Genomic DNA, 15,333 nt, shown 5'->3' with positions numbered 1-15,333 from the left:
CACATTCTATGGCACTGTGACTGTAGTGAGATCATGTAGAAATGGCTTGGAGGTATTTTTTTTTTTTCTAAATCCAAGATCTTTTAAGGAAGTCTTATCACTGGCAAGACACAGAAGTCCTGCAATCAAAGAACTGTGGAGGAATGCAGCTTTTATTGCAAAGAAAGAACTCTGGTTTCAAAGGAACAAATATGTGTATGATGGGGAGAAGTTTAATGTGAAGTGCATCCAAGAAAGAATTTTGAAGTTTATTGCAGACTGTGAAATCAGAATGAAAGCTCCTGTTAAGTGCATATTTTTACTACACCATTTTAAGATATTAGCAACCTACCATAGATGTTGCAAAAAGGGGTCGCAACATGCTTTCGCCGTTGCTAAACGTGGTGTCGCAATTTTTAGCAACGACATAAGCTCTGTTGCTAATCACGGTCAGCAACGGAAATTCGCAACGGTGCGTGCCGTTGCTAAATTTTTATTAGCAACAACATTGTGATGTTGCTAATCTGTTGCTAATTACAAGAATACCCCTACCCGGAACTAGATATTGTTGGTTCTGATTCTAATTTATGGGTACTGGTTCTAATTTAGCAACAGAGTGCATACGTTGCTAATTTCTTGCAACCACAAAAAAAAGGTCAAGTCATAGTTTATTTACCTAGTCAAAATTAATTTTCCCCCACATTTCCCCCCTCCAACTACCCAGTTCCCCATATTCAACATCCACACAGATATATAAACTACAATGGCGATACAAAACTGTATTGTTGAGAATCACCACTAGATGATATTATAAAAGAAAGGATTCTTCAATTGATACAAATATACACAAGTAAACTTACTGAACCCTGACATACAATATTCGATCTATGTTGATATTCATAAATGGATGGGTACCCTAGTTTGTGTCAACTAACAAAGGCATTGAAAAACAGGGAAAGAAAGACTAAAAGATCACCAGAAGTATCACGAGACTCCGCTTGCTTAACCAATTTCCTCGACAAATCATACGTAGATTCAGCTGCTGCTAAAATATCACCAGGGTACTGCTTTATGACTTAAGCCCAGATACCTGCATAATAACCAATTTGATGTTTCAGTACTAAGGTCACAAACAAAAGACGAAACCCTAGATTTTGTATAATCTGCAGAGACAGGTCAAAACCATGTAAAGAAAATATCAACAAACTCTGTTATAACTGAACTAAATGGAGATGTATATAGAAGCAAATCCAAAAAAAATATTTAAGAGAACATCGTGTGAGAGGGCAAAGAGAAATCTTTCTTCCACTACTATAAGTGAACTAAAATTGAGCTAGTGTTGTGACATGTGATCAAAAATAAGAAGCATTTACGAATGAAAACGGGAAGAACTACAAAGAAGCTTAATCTCATTTTCATGATGCAATTTCTTTAGAATTTTAATTTCTCACATGGCAGTTATAGGGAACTGCAAACAGTCCAAGTTTAATATTAGACATCCAAAGCTCAGGCTTCCAATAATATTTGGTTAAAAAAAAGAAAGAATGTTACCCCTTCTTTCTCCTTGTCCCTTAGTGTAGACAAAAGATGAAGAAAAAAAATAATTAACCTCCAGAAGGTATAAGGGATGTATGGTTAGAGTGCAAACAGACTCATACTTGAGTGCAAACAATTAACCTTCACTATACTTGTCATGCGCTGGTTTTCAAAGAAGTTTCTAAAGGGCCCCAAAACACCGCAAAACACTCCTTATATTCTGGAGTATGATTGAGAAGTTATCTGATAACGCCTCCAACCAGCCGAAACAGTGATTGGAGCACTATAGTCATCAACATTTCCATACGGCAACTAAGCGGCTTAAGTTTCATATGAAAAACAGCACAAAAACATAATCATACATGCAGCATATGTAGATGGAAAACAGGTATAAACGCCTTGCTACGAGCTTATATTTAAAATTTGAATGACGGCTCTTTCCATTTTCTTATGTAAGAACCCAACCGCATCATAAACTAGTAAGATGAATCCAGAACTTCACATTATAACACACTTTGCAGTAGTAAATAAAACTTAGAAAATGCAAAATTACCTGCATAAAATCCAGTGGAACTCCTCGATATACAAGCATATATTACGCAATTGACAACCAACTTGAACATCGTACTCTCCTTTATGTCCTAATTCTCTCCTTTATAAGTGAAATCTATTAACAAACATTAAAAGAATGGATCTGACTGGTAAATAGTAAGGATTTCAATATTATCTATAGAGAAAGTTAACCTTTCCAAGCAAATTACATTAGACAGTAAATTGAGAAAAACCTAATTGCAGACAGTTTGAGATTGGATATAAGTTTTTTTTTTCTTTCTTTTTATAAAAAGAAAACAGAGATGAAGAGAAGTAAAGCTTATCATGATTTCTTAGTTCCATACTCGGTGAGAACGATTCAAAATCGAAAAAATTGAAACCCAAATTTCACAGACAACCAAGTTAACTTAAAATTGAACCCAAATCATAAAACTAGAACAAAAAGATGTATTGTCTGATTATTAGATCGATGCTTTCAAATCTCACAAATGACCTAAAATCTCAGATCGATGCTTCCAACTGCAGTATAAATTCCAACGAAAAACGGTTAGCAAACCTAAACCTAAAAACCAAGATGGATATACAAAGAACAAAAAGATTAAGAAAACAAAGATTATTTACCTGGTAGGATTTCAGGAGAACAGAAGTTCTTCAGAGCAAATCTCGCTGGTTCTTCAGCAGTGAATGAAAGAGAGAGTGAAAAAACTTTTGTGGTGAAAAATGAGATAGAAAAATAGGATAAGGAAATATAAGCCCGACCACTATAATACTTTGAAGGGCGGAAATAAAAACACGAATACTTGACTAAACTTTGACTTGGGCGTAAAAAAAGGTCAAAGTGATTCCGCCCACATGCGCGCTTCGCATGCATGAGCACCTAGCGGTTGCTATTCGTGACCGAAAATTTTCCGTTGCAAAATTAGTAACAGCAACTCGCCGTTGCAACATATTAGCAACAGAAAATTAGCAAAGGAAATTTCGCAATGGGGCTAGTGCTGTTGCTACTCTGGGTTGGTAAATCCTAAAAATGGTGTAGTGTTTGCATATATTTAGTGTCGAATCCATGCTAGTAATTGCTATATGTTCTTGCGAATTATTGTATATTACTCTTGTTTTCTCTTATTTAGGTTTTGCTAGGTGAATCATCCAAAAGAAGTGAATTTGCATTTAATTGTGCAATAAAAGAAGTTAGCTACAAAAGGAGAAAGGCCTAAGACCAAGTGGAAATCGTTTTAGTCCGAGAGTTATTGATATCATCTCGAAGAGGATGAAAAGACGAAGCCAATGGTGAAAGAATGGAGTTATTCCGACGTCGTATGATGATTTTATGGGCGTTGGAAGCAAGTCAAAGTTGCGACAATTGAGACAGCAAAGAATTGATGAAGGCGCCCACCTGAATTACTCAGGGCTGCCACACTTTATAACATCAGATGTTTCATCATCTTCCACAGCATACAGCCATGTCCAGTTCATCACGCTGCAGCTAGATACGGAGAATCTGATGTTCGAAGGGGGAGCCAACTGTAATGCCAGGGAGTGGTCACTGTCATGATTGAAGATGAAGAAATAAGTAATGGGCTGGAGTTCTTTACTGCCATGAAGATCGAGCGGCAGAGTTAGTTGCTTCCATTAATGGTGGTGATTGATGATCGGCAGAGATTGAGTTAGGGACAGTATCATTGGTGAAAATAAGTCTGACGAGGTAGCTGGTTGCGATTGATAAAGGGAGAAACGAATGCAGGGAGTCGAGGAAGTTAAGAGAATGCAGGGAGAAACGAATGGTTGTTGCTCGAATAAATGGAGGAGTTTGTTGGTTGTGGGTTAGTCTGCTGCCATTGGTGTCGAGGTAGCTGGTTGCGATGGATGTTGCTGATGAAGAAGTGGATTGTGTTGTGATGGAAAAGTCATGAGAAATATAGAAAGATGAAAAGCTCGAGTTCAGTTTTGGGGTGCTGCTCCCATCATTGACGAGCTCGAGAATGGAGAGAACATGGAAGTGTTGGATCGTGAAGTTGGAGCTGTTTCGGTGACTGCAGTTTACAAAGGAGCTTAGGAGTTCAGTTTTTATCGCTGTTGTTGATTCTTGATTAGAGCTGGCAAACGGGCGGGCCGGGGCTGGCTTGTGACCAACCCGCGGGTTACGGGTTAATACAAGCCTAAGCTTGCGGGTTGAAATTCTTCACGGGTGGTCATTTCTCCAACCCGCGCCCGTCCCGGGTAAAGCTTGCGGGTTCACGGGAGCTCACGGGTTAGCTGGTTTTTGTTGAGTCAACTCGCCAGAAATCGATTTCTGGGCTATTTCCGGCCACATTCAGGCCATCTAAAGCTCATTCCCAACCTAAGTACTTAATTTAACATTCATCATTTCATCTAATTCATTTGATTTCGATTCAAAAACTCAAAATTGCAAAACTAAACTACTTTGCAATTATATTAGAAGATGGTTCAGCTGCTTCAGCATTATCAGTTTTGGACTTGTTATTTATCAGGGATGCTTCATCAGTCTTCTCTTTGTTTTTCATCTGCAACAACCATAGCTTAGTTAAAATGAGAAGCTATACGGAAATTTCTTTACACTGCAATTGAGATGACAAGTCTTAACCTTTATTTCCAACTGCTTGACCGGCTTCTTCTTTACTGCTTCCTTGCTAGTCTTCATTATTGCAGTTATGCCTTGCAAAAACAGAATTCAATTATCAATGTGGCTCAAAAGCTAACACAAAACCATCATTTCATATCCAGAACATGAACTCTTGTGCATATTATTATTATTTCAAATACTAAATAAAGCATGTGAATAATAAAAAGGAAATCTTCAAACCCATATAGCATCTCAGTCACTACTATTTGGGTCTGGCTCTCTTTTGCAGACATTATAATTAATGACAAGACATATTTCATGGTTTCAGTTCTCTGTACGTCGATTAACACTCTTACTGGTTTACAGTATCCAACTTATACACAATATGCAGAAGTAGTTTATCTAATTCTGACTATGAAAGTCAAAATCAATCATAAATCCACATAACAACAAACAATCATGTAAAATAGGAGATATGTCATGCATACACTATGAGAGGATAAAACCATACAAGGCTTAATTTATGCCACAAAACAGAAAACTGGACGGAATTAGAAATGAGACGGGACTCCTCTAAACTAGTCCAGGAACATTATTTCCACCAGAAATAGTATCAAACAGTTCATGTGCATTTCAAATTATCTGCAGGATTTTTAAAAATTCAAATCCACATAAGAAATACTGACATCTCTCTGTGTGTATGCATATGCAATTTAAACATGGATTTCGGATATAGACAAATGAGATGAATAGAAATCATTTCAAATACTTATCATCAACCAAAGAAATAAAATTCAGTTGATTTGTGCGTACTTATCATCAATCAAAGCATGTTAACAAATGAGTTGATTTGCATAAATGAGCTACAGAGACAAAATCATCAAAAAGACCAAAATTATGATGAAAATCATCATGAAAATCAAAGACCAAAATTAAAGATCTAAAATCAAAAATCCCCAAAATTAAACAGGACCCAATATAAATTTCATCATATAAGCAACAAAACTTAAGTTGCATGTTAAGATCTAAAGTTCTAAACATTTCTGAGAGGAAAAAAAAAACTCAAAATTATACAATCCCTAAAACAGAAAACTGGAACAGAAATTATTCTTAAGATTTGAGAGTATGAGAGATTCTTACCCCTTGGTGAGATCTGATTGAGTTCGAGAGATTAATCCTTTGAGTTTCTGCTGAATAGATTGAGAGATTGCTTCTGAGTTAGGGTTTTCTGATTATGGGTTATCTTTTGAGAGATTTAGAGATCGAGAGATTGCTTCTGGGTTGCAGGGTTAGAGAGTTTTTGTTTTCTTTTTCTGGTGAAGAGGGTTTTCGTTTTTAGTGGTTTTCGTGTCATTGTGTTTGTGTGACACGCGGCCTAGTGAACTGAGCCGGGTTACCCGCGGGTTTCACGGGACGGGACGGGACGGGCCAACCCGTTTCTTCACAAGCCACTAATTATACAACCCGCGCCCGTCTTGTTTAGTTACGATCCGGGACGGGTGCGGGTTTTCACGGGACGGGACGGGCCAACCCGCGGGTTTTGGCTCGGATTGCCAGCTCTATTCTTGATGGTGGTTATGGAGCTGTGTATGGTGGTCTGTTGGTTACTCAGTAGAAACCATGAGAGGAAGATCAGTGAGATGGAATTGAATGGAAGATGGTGAGTGATGGGGATGTTCTCGAGTGCATGCACATTAAGCAACAGTTGGTAGGAGTTTTCAAACACTAGACAAGCTAAGAACAACAGGGAGGTGTACTGCTGCTGGCTGTTCGCGGAGGGCCTGGTATAAGTGAAGCTAACCGGAAAAGAGTACAAAGTCGGGGAAATTTATTCTTCACGGAGGGAGAAGTAGCCGAGGGTTGGAATTGCCGGAAACACAAAATCCATAAGAATAAAATTCTCTCCGAGGGATGTCTGTCCGTGAATATGAGTGAACGAATTTGGAAATCCAGGGAAGATAATTTTTCACGGAGACTCGTGTATCCGTGGGAAATCTGAAGGTATAAAGGGAATGGGCTGCCAGTTTCGGCAAACTGACAAGCCATTGAACTAGAAAATGGGCTAGACTTCTATGGTAACTGGCGGCCCATTCAGGCTGTGTGTATTTTTGTCACGACCAAGACTTGGGCGTGAGTTTATTTTGGAATGTTGGCCAGTATTTGGCAACTGTTCTGGCACGGAATCGAGCACGGGCTCTTCTACAATTTGGAGACTATAAAAGAGAACTTCTTAACCTAATCATATATCTTTACATCTCATAGAATACACTTTTGTTCTTTATCCATATTTTAGGGTTTACCCTTTTAGGGGAAAATCGGGTAATTGTGTAATGATGAGAAGCTAAACTTTATTGGTTGAGGATGAATTCAATGTTTTAGCGTGAAGCTTTATTATTATACAAGTTTTTTCGGAGTTTTAATCATCTTATCGTTTGTCTTTACCATATTTAATGTTTATGAGTGATTATTGGGTTGATTTGGAGTGCACGCTAGATTGATCTACTAATTGTTCTATTGCTAGTAATGAGTTAGGAGATAAGTAATCGTCGAATAATTCATACACAAGTAGAAATCGCGAGACCTTGCAGTGGGATTCTGTGGAGCAATTGCGAGTGAAGATAACACCAGCAAGTGGACCTTGCACTAAGAGTTTAACTACTGGGATCAACCTAATTCACAAAGCCTAAGCGTTCGGTCGGATTACACCTTGAGTGAGCTACTACTTGGTGGTTCGGTTGGACAGAATCTGATATTGGAGAGCTTCCGTATCCGTGGTATAAGGAGTTTTGGGGATAGCACTGAGCTGGCTGATGTTCTACGGTTGGTGATGAATGGTTATAACGAAGATAGATAAGTATACTAATCCAGTTATCGCTTGGTAACGACGAAGGATTCCTTAATCATCTTTCTTTTATTTGTTATTCATTTTATTTTACTTTAGCCCAATCCTCATTGTCTTTTATTATTTTGCTGAATCAAATAACATTTCAATTACACATCTCTCCGTGGGAACGATCCTTACTACCGCTATATCACCAGTTAATTAGTGGGAAATATCTTGATTAATTTGTTGTGGTTACGACACACATCAAATTTTGGCGCTGCTGTCGGGGAGCGGTTGTTAATTGATTTGTTATTTGTTTAGCTTGTTTTTTGTTGTTTTTATCTTTTTGTTTTGATTTTCTCTCGTGAGTCGTCATGTTTCCTTACGGAAATAACATGTACGGAGCACAAGACCAATCAACATACAACAATGGTAATCAATATGGTTTTCAATCTCATTCTTATGACAACTACCAACCATCCTATGGGTATAATCAAAACCAATCTTTTGGCTATGATCAATATCCCACGGAACCTTACGGATATTCTCATATATGTCAACAACCTTATGACAGGCATGTAAGTGAACAATCAAAAGGATGGAAGGATAGTTATGCTTCTGATCAATTGTTTTCTAGTAATGTGCAGATAGAGAATTTGGAATATACTCCTCTTAATCGTGCTTTTCCTTCACTCTTTCCAAAAGAGGAGATACAGACTAGAAACTCTATTAATGGTGGAAAGCGTATTAACATCAGAAAACTCTATGCACAATACAACAGATTGGAAGAAGCGGGAGCATCAGAAGAGACTCTTCAAGAAATTGACAGGGTCATAGAAATGGAGTTTCAATGTCCTTGTGACAATGATGATTTTGAAGAGGATTCCGATTTCGATGACGAGGATGTTGAAGAGATAGAAATTGAGAATGAAACCAAATTGATTGAAGTTGTGGAAGACCCAATTGATCTTGTCAAGGAATATAATGATGCTGACATTTCGGTTGAAGCAGAAAATAAAAGTTCGATAGAGGACCACGATATACTTGAGGTAAATAATTCAACGAAGTTAATTAAGAATGATGAGGATCCGAAACAAGGTTTGTCTAATCCTTTGCATAATTTTACATCTATTGATCATTTCCATCCAATTGAAGTAGATTCTCAAAGAGTTGTTAATCCATCTTTTAGGGAAATACCTCACTTAGGATTGGAGTTGTGTGCTTCCAAAGTTTTAACGGATTATTTTGCTTCTAAGTGTCCACCACTTGATGTGTTTGATTCTAATAGTTTGCAGGTTCGCCATGCTGAAAAACCTTTTGAAGTTCCCATATTTTATGTTCTGTATCCACTTCCAAGTGTAGAAAGGACTAGGTGTGGGGGAAGCTTTCATGCTATAACAATTTCATTATTCATATGTTATGCTAATCATTGTATGAAGTTGTTATTAGAATTGCAGATTGTTTTCTGGGAAGACTACCAGATTTTCAGATTGTTGGTATATGGACGATAACAAGAGAGTCGGGCTGACAACTTTAAACCAAGCGCTAAATGGGAGGCAACCCATAGGTTTTGTATCTTAAACCCTTTTATTTTTATTTTTACTTTTTATTGTTTTCGTATCATATTTGTATCCCCATGTTTAATTTCATTGAGTCCGGAATCTATTTTAGAAGAAAATTAAGACGAATACCTTTTCGTCAGACAAATTCAGACTGCATGTAGTTCAGTCCAGAGACCATAACTGTCAGACCGTCTATCGAAACACTGTGCCCTTTTGACACTGTGTAGAAACACGTAGATGAACAACTTTTGTGAAATGGAGTTTTTCCAAATTCCTTACCAATTTGCACTGTTTTTTGCGTTTTATCTGCTGCTACGTCAGAATTCAGATTTTTCAGTTTTACACATTGAGGACAATGTGAAGTTTAAGTGCGGGGGAGTATTTTCCATATAAAGTTTTTAGTTCTTTTTGAGTTTTCAAAAAAAAAATTTTGCATAAATTCCCTTAACTTGTAGAGATTTTAGAGTCACTTGCATACTTGTAGGTATGTTTACATAGAGATTTCTGACCGACATAACTGAACATGGAAGTGTTAGGGAACTACGTTGGATTTATTGCTTGTTAGAGTGTTAAATAATGGATTTAATCATGCCGGTGATGCAAATTAGGAGCAGGGAGAAATGCATTATTAGAGTTGCGTATCAATCATTAGTGGAGACTACCTATTTTCATATCAACCGAGGCACCAGACCAGATTTCTTTGCATATGACTAAAGAGCTTTCTTTTGAGTGTATGTCACCGTACGTTAATTCCGGGTAGAATGGTGAGCTACCCAACCTCCCACCAATAGAAGCACTATTTTTGATCTCTTGAGTGCTAATTTTGTCAATCATGAGGGTGACGTCTATAGATGAAAACCACCTTCTTGTAGTTTGATTTGCAGTTAGCACCATTCTCTCTCTCGCCAACAACAGGTCCATAGAAACATCATCATCATCAACAAGAGGATCATCACAAATTCGAAGGAAAGTTGAAGACGTTTAAGGTTTACAAGCAACAATACAAGGAAAAGCAAATTTCATATACAAGTAAAGCAACATACAATGAGCAGATTTTTATATACATGTTGAACACTTACACATAAGAGGCGGAATTTTATATCCAAGTATGAAAACTTATTTACAAGAGCGGAAAAAAATTAAAAGATGAGAGTTATTGAAGTTTATGATACAAAGACAATACAAGTTGTGAAGATCAAAGTGGTAAAGTACTTCTTTCATGGCCATGTTATTTTAATTTCGTCATTATTTTTGTAGTTGCAATCTTTTTGTTTGAAAAAAAAATACAAAATACAAAAAAAAATAGAAAAAGAAAAAGAAAAAGAAAAAAAAAAGAAAAAAAGATTTGCATTTAGGTTGTTATTTGTTCAATAAAGCCATAGGGAAGAAAAATATATAAAGAAGTTTCAACCAACAAGGAATAGAGGAAAAGAGTTACAATTGTCAAAGTTTTATGAAGTTCAAGAGTTTATCATCAATAGTTGAAGACCGAAGACCAAGAAGATGAAGAAGACGAGCTGAAGACTACGTTTCTATTGGATGCTGTGAGAGTGGTGCTTTCATCATTGCAATCGGATGTGAAGGTGGTAAGTACTCTCATCCTCTATTTTTAATAATAATGGTTGATTTCCTTTCTTAGAGATCATCAGAAAAATATCTTTATTTTCCACGATTTTGTGGAGTCTCCAGAAATTATTCGAAAGGTTTCCTTCCCACCATTCAACATGTGTAGGATTTCTCTCTTTATTCCTACCTGCACACATGTGAGACCCATAAAAAGCCGTCTTATTGAGTGAAATTATCATAAAACCCTTTTAAGTGAGGCAGAAGTCGAGACGAAATGCTTATTGATCGCTCTCAAACACGCGTTCTCTCATTGTGGTGTGGTTATTTCTCACTCAACATTTAAGAATGAGAATATGTTCTTTGGTATTTCTAACTTCTTATTACTAGCATGCAGAAACTCTATGTCCTCATAGCTCTTTGGATGCTTGGGAAGCTGGAACGCCTTGAAGTTGGAGAAGGTTTTGTGGGTATATGTCTTGTAAGCCTCATGAGCCTATAACTCATCCACTAGGGACACCTAGGGGTTTAAAGGCCTGTTGCACATGCTAAGTGCAACCGTATCCTCGACGACATGGAGTTGTTGTATTTAGATAGTTTGCTCGAGGACTAGAAAAAGCCAAGTGTGGGGGAATTTGTTAAGTGCATATTTTGCATATATTTATTGTCGAATCCATGCTAGTAATTGCTATATATTCTTGCGAATTATTGTATATTACTCTTGTTTTCTCTTATTTAGGTTTTGCTAGGTGAATCATCCAAAAGAAGTGAATTTGCACTTAATTGTGCAATAAAAGAAGTTAGTTAAAATGGAGAAAGGCCTAAGACCAAGTGGAACTCGTTCTAATCCAAGAGTTATTGATGTCATCTCGAAGAGGACGAAAAGACGTAGCCAATGGTGAAAGAATAGAGTTATTCCGACGTCGTATGAAGATTTTATGAGCGTTGGAAGCAAGTCAAAGTTGCGACAAGTGAGACAGCAAAGAATTGATGAAGGCGCCCACCTGAATTACTCAGGGCTGACACACTTTATAACACCAGATGTTTCTTCATCTTCCACAGCATACAGCCATGTCCGGTTCTTCATCACGCTGCAGCTAGATACGGAGAATCTGATGTTCGAAGGGGGAGCTAACTATAATGCCAGGGAGTGGTCGCTGTCATGATTGAAGATGAAGAAAGAAGTAATGGGCTGGAGTTCTTTACTGCCATGAAGATCGAGATGCAGAGTTAGTTGCTGCCATTAATGGTGGTGATTGATGATCGGCAGAGATTGAGTTAGGGACAGTATAATTGGTGAAGATAAGTCTGACGAGGTAGTTGGTTGCGATGGAGGCAGGGAGAAACGAATGCAGGGAGTCGAGGAAGTTAAGAGAATGCAGGGAGAAACGAATGGTTGTTGCTCGAATAAATGGAGGAGTTTGTTGGTTGTGGGTTAGTCTGCTGCCATTGGTGTCGAGGTATCTGGTTGCGATGGATGTTTCTGATGAAGAAATGGATTGTGCTGTGATGGAAAAGTCATGAGAAATATAGAAAGATGAAAAGCTCGAGTTCAGTTTTGGGGAGAAGCTGCCATCATTGACGAGCTCGAGAATGGAGAGAACAGGGAAGTGTTGGATCGTGATGTAGGACTGTTTCGGTGACTGCAGTTTGCAAAGGAGCTTAGGAGTTCAGTTTTGATCGCTGTTGTTGACTCTTGATGGTGGTTATGGAGCTGTGTATGGTGGTCTGTTGGTTACTCGGTAGAAACCATGAGAGGAAGATCAGTGAGATGGAATTGAATGGAATATGGTGAGAGATAGAACTCCTAGGTTAAAGGGTTAACTACTAGGTTTTAACTAAAGAGAAGAGAGACAAGATGACGAGGTTAAAAAATACAGTTTCAATTGATTTGAATATGTTCAGAATATACAGAAACTCAATGCATATATATGCATAACTAACTTGAGGGTTAAGATACTATCTTTCCCAAATAAACACAATTCCCTAATATACAAAGACTTCCAAATATACAGGTTGAGATAACTTGAGGGTTAAGTCACGTTGTGTTAACACCCTCCCGCAAGCGTAACGGGTTATCTTGAACCGTAAGCTTGAACCTTAACAGAGAAAACCGATCACTAGAAAGTGGTTTGGTGAATATGTCCGCAATTTGATCTTTAGAGGATATAAAACGGACATCAAGAAGCTTGGAAGCTACTTGATCACGAACAAAGTGATAATCAATTTCTATATGTTTCGTCCGAGCATGAAATATAGGATTAACTGTGAGATAAGTTGCACCAAGATTATCACACCATAATATGGGAGGAGAGCGTGTGGATATACGAAGCTCAGAAATAAGCGACTGAATCCACATAATTTCGGCAGTAGCAATAGCAAGTCCTCGATATTCAGCTTCAGTACTAGAACGAGAAACAGTCTTTTGTTTACGAGCACTCCAAGAAATAATGTTACCACCCAAATAAACACAATATCCACTTGTAGAACGACGATCATCAAGAGAACCAGCCCAATCAGAATCAGTATATGCACTGAAAGATATTGTAGAGAATGGGATGGCTTAAGGAGTATACCAAACGTACTTGTATGCTTGAGGTAACGAAGAATACGTTTAACTAATCCCCAGTGAAACTCTGTAGGAGCATGCATAAATTGACAAACCTTATTGACAGCAAACGCAAGATCCGGACGAGTAAAAGTTAAATATTGCAAAGCTCCAACAATGCTACGATATTCAGTAGCATCTGTTAATAAAGTGCTACGATCAGAGGAAACATCACCAGAAGTGCTTAGCGGAGTAGTAATTGGTTTAACGCCATCCATTTTTACTCGAATAAGAAGATCTTGAGCATAACGATGTTGCGAGAGAAAGAGCCCCGAAGAAGTACGAATTGCCTCAATCCCAAGAAAATAGGATAATTGACCAAGATCTTTAATTGCAAATTCTTGCTGCAAACGAGAGAGAATAGAGGAAATACCTGTAGTACTAGAGCCAGTGACAATGATATCATCCACATACACCAACAAATAGATCACACCATGAGTCCCAGTATGAATAAACAAGGATGAATCACACTTGGAAGTGACAAAACCAATTTGCAACAAAAAATTGCTAAGTCTGTGATACCACGCACGAGGAGCCTGTTTAAGTCCATAAAGAGAACGATGTAATTTGCAAACATGTGTAGGAAAACGAGAATCAACATAACCTGGAGGTTGTTTCATATAGACTTCCTCTTGAAGTTCTCCATGAAGAAAAACATTCTGCACATCAAGTTGATGAATGGGCCAATTGGAGGATAAAGCCAATGTAAGAATAATACGTATAGTGCATGGTTTAACAACCGGACTAAACGTTTCAGAGTAATCAATTCCTTCTTGTTGATTGTATCCTTTGGCAACTAGGCGAGACTTACGACGTGCAATGGTACCATCTGGATTACGCTTGATTCGAAAAACCCACTTACAACCAATAACATTCATAGAAGGATGATACGGGACTAAGGACCAAGTACCATTTCGAAGTAATGCATTGACCTCATCGTCGGAGGATGTACGCCAGTCAGGGTCCTTATGAGCTTGAGAAATACAAGACGGTTCAAGAACGGAATCACAGATGAGAGCATATCGTGAATTTGGTTTGAAAATACCATCTCTAGCTCTTGTAGTCATCGGGTGTGTAACAGGGGAAGCATCTGTTGAAGTTACAGATTGAGCAGCAGAAGAAGACGGCAACAATAACTGAGAGTCGGAAGAATCAGGAACAGGAGACAATGAATCGACAGCATCAGGTGTTGGCGACAACGGAAGAGTAACAACAGGTGACGGCTGAGAATGAGAGACAGAAACCGGCAGCGGATGATTAGAGAAGGATGCTGTCGGCTGAGAAGTAACAGAAGGTGACGGCTGATGATTGGAGACAGAGACATACGGCTGATGATTGGAGACAGAGTTTGGCGGATGATGATTGGAGACAGAGTTTGGCGGCTGATGATTGGAGACAGGGTTTGGCGGCTGATGATTGGAGACAGGGTTTGGCGGCTGATGATTGGAAACAGAATTTGGCGGCTGATGATTGGAGAATGGCGGCTGATGATTGGAGACTGGCGACTGATGATTAATAGGCACTGATGACGGCACAAAATTATGAAGAGCAGACAAGGGAAGAATTACCTGTGAAGGAGTCGACGACGGCGAAGGTGACGACGCGGATGCAAAGGGAAAGGTAGTCTCATCAAAAACAACTTGTCGACTGATGTATATTCGACCCGTAGAAATATGAAGACACTTATAACCCTTATGAGAGGGGCTATAGCCAATAAAAACACATGGAGAAGACAAAGCATTCATCTTATGAGACCTATACGGACGCAAGTGAGGATAACATAGACAACCAAATACACGAAGAGAAGTGTAATCAGGTGAAATACCAAAAAGAGCTTCATATGGAGAAGAATTGTTGACAGAAGTCGAAGGGACACGATTCATCAAATAACAGGCAGTGTAAAAGGAGTCATACCAATAGGAAGACGGCACAGAGGCCATGTTAAGAATAGTAAGACCAGTTTCACGAATATGACGATGACGACGTTCAACCAAACCATTTTGTTCAGAAGTATGTGGACATGAAAAACGATGAAAAATTCCAAGTTCTTGAAGATGTGGAGTGAGTTTGCGATATTCAGCAGCATTATCAGATTGAAATATTTTTATCTTTCGACCAAAAAGATTTT

General features: G+C 38.3%; 2 long non-coding RNA genes across 2 annotated transcripts; both read right to left on the bottom strand.

The window, feature by feature from the left end:
• Nucleotides 1-809: 809 nt before the first annotated feature.
• LOC113302976 lies at nt 810-2,773 on the bottom strand. Its single transcript, XR_003337243.1, has 3 exons — nt 2,689-2,773; nt 2,069-2,586; nt 810-1,069 (listed from the first exon to the last, which is right to left on the bottom strand). It is a non-coding gene; the product is annotated as an uncharacterized LOC113302976 (long non-coding RNA).
• A 1,624-nt stretch (nt 2,774-4,397) lies between these two features.
• Nucleotides 4,398-6,021, bottom strand: LOC113302264. The gene is made up of 3 exons (XR_003336718.1): nt 5,789-6,021; nt 4,670-4,740; nt 4,398-4,589 (listed from the first exon to the last, which is right to left on the bottom strand). It is a non-coding gene; the product is annotated as an uncharacterized LOC113302264 (long non-coding RNA).
• Nucleotides 6,022-15,333: the final 9,312 nt, after the last annotated feature.

This window comes from Papaver somniferum, chromosome 8 (assembly GCF_003573695.1).
Source record: "Papaver somniferum cultivar HN1 chromosome 8, ASM357369v1, whole genome shotgun sequence".
In the NCBI taxonomy this organism is placed as follows: domain Eukaryota; kingdom Viridiplantae; phylum Streptophyta; class Magnoliopsida; order Ranunculales; family Papaveraceae; genus Papaver; species Papaver somniferum.
This window is presented reverse-complemented; position numbering and strand designations above follow the sequence as displayed.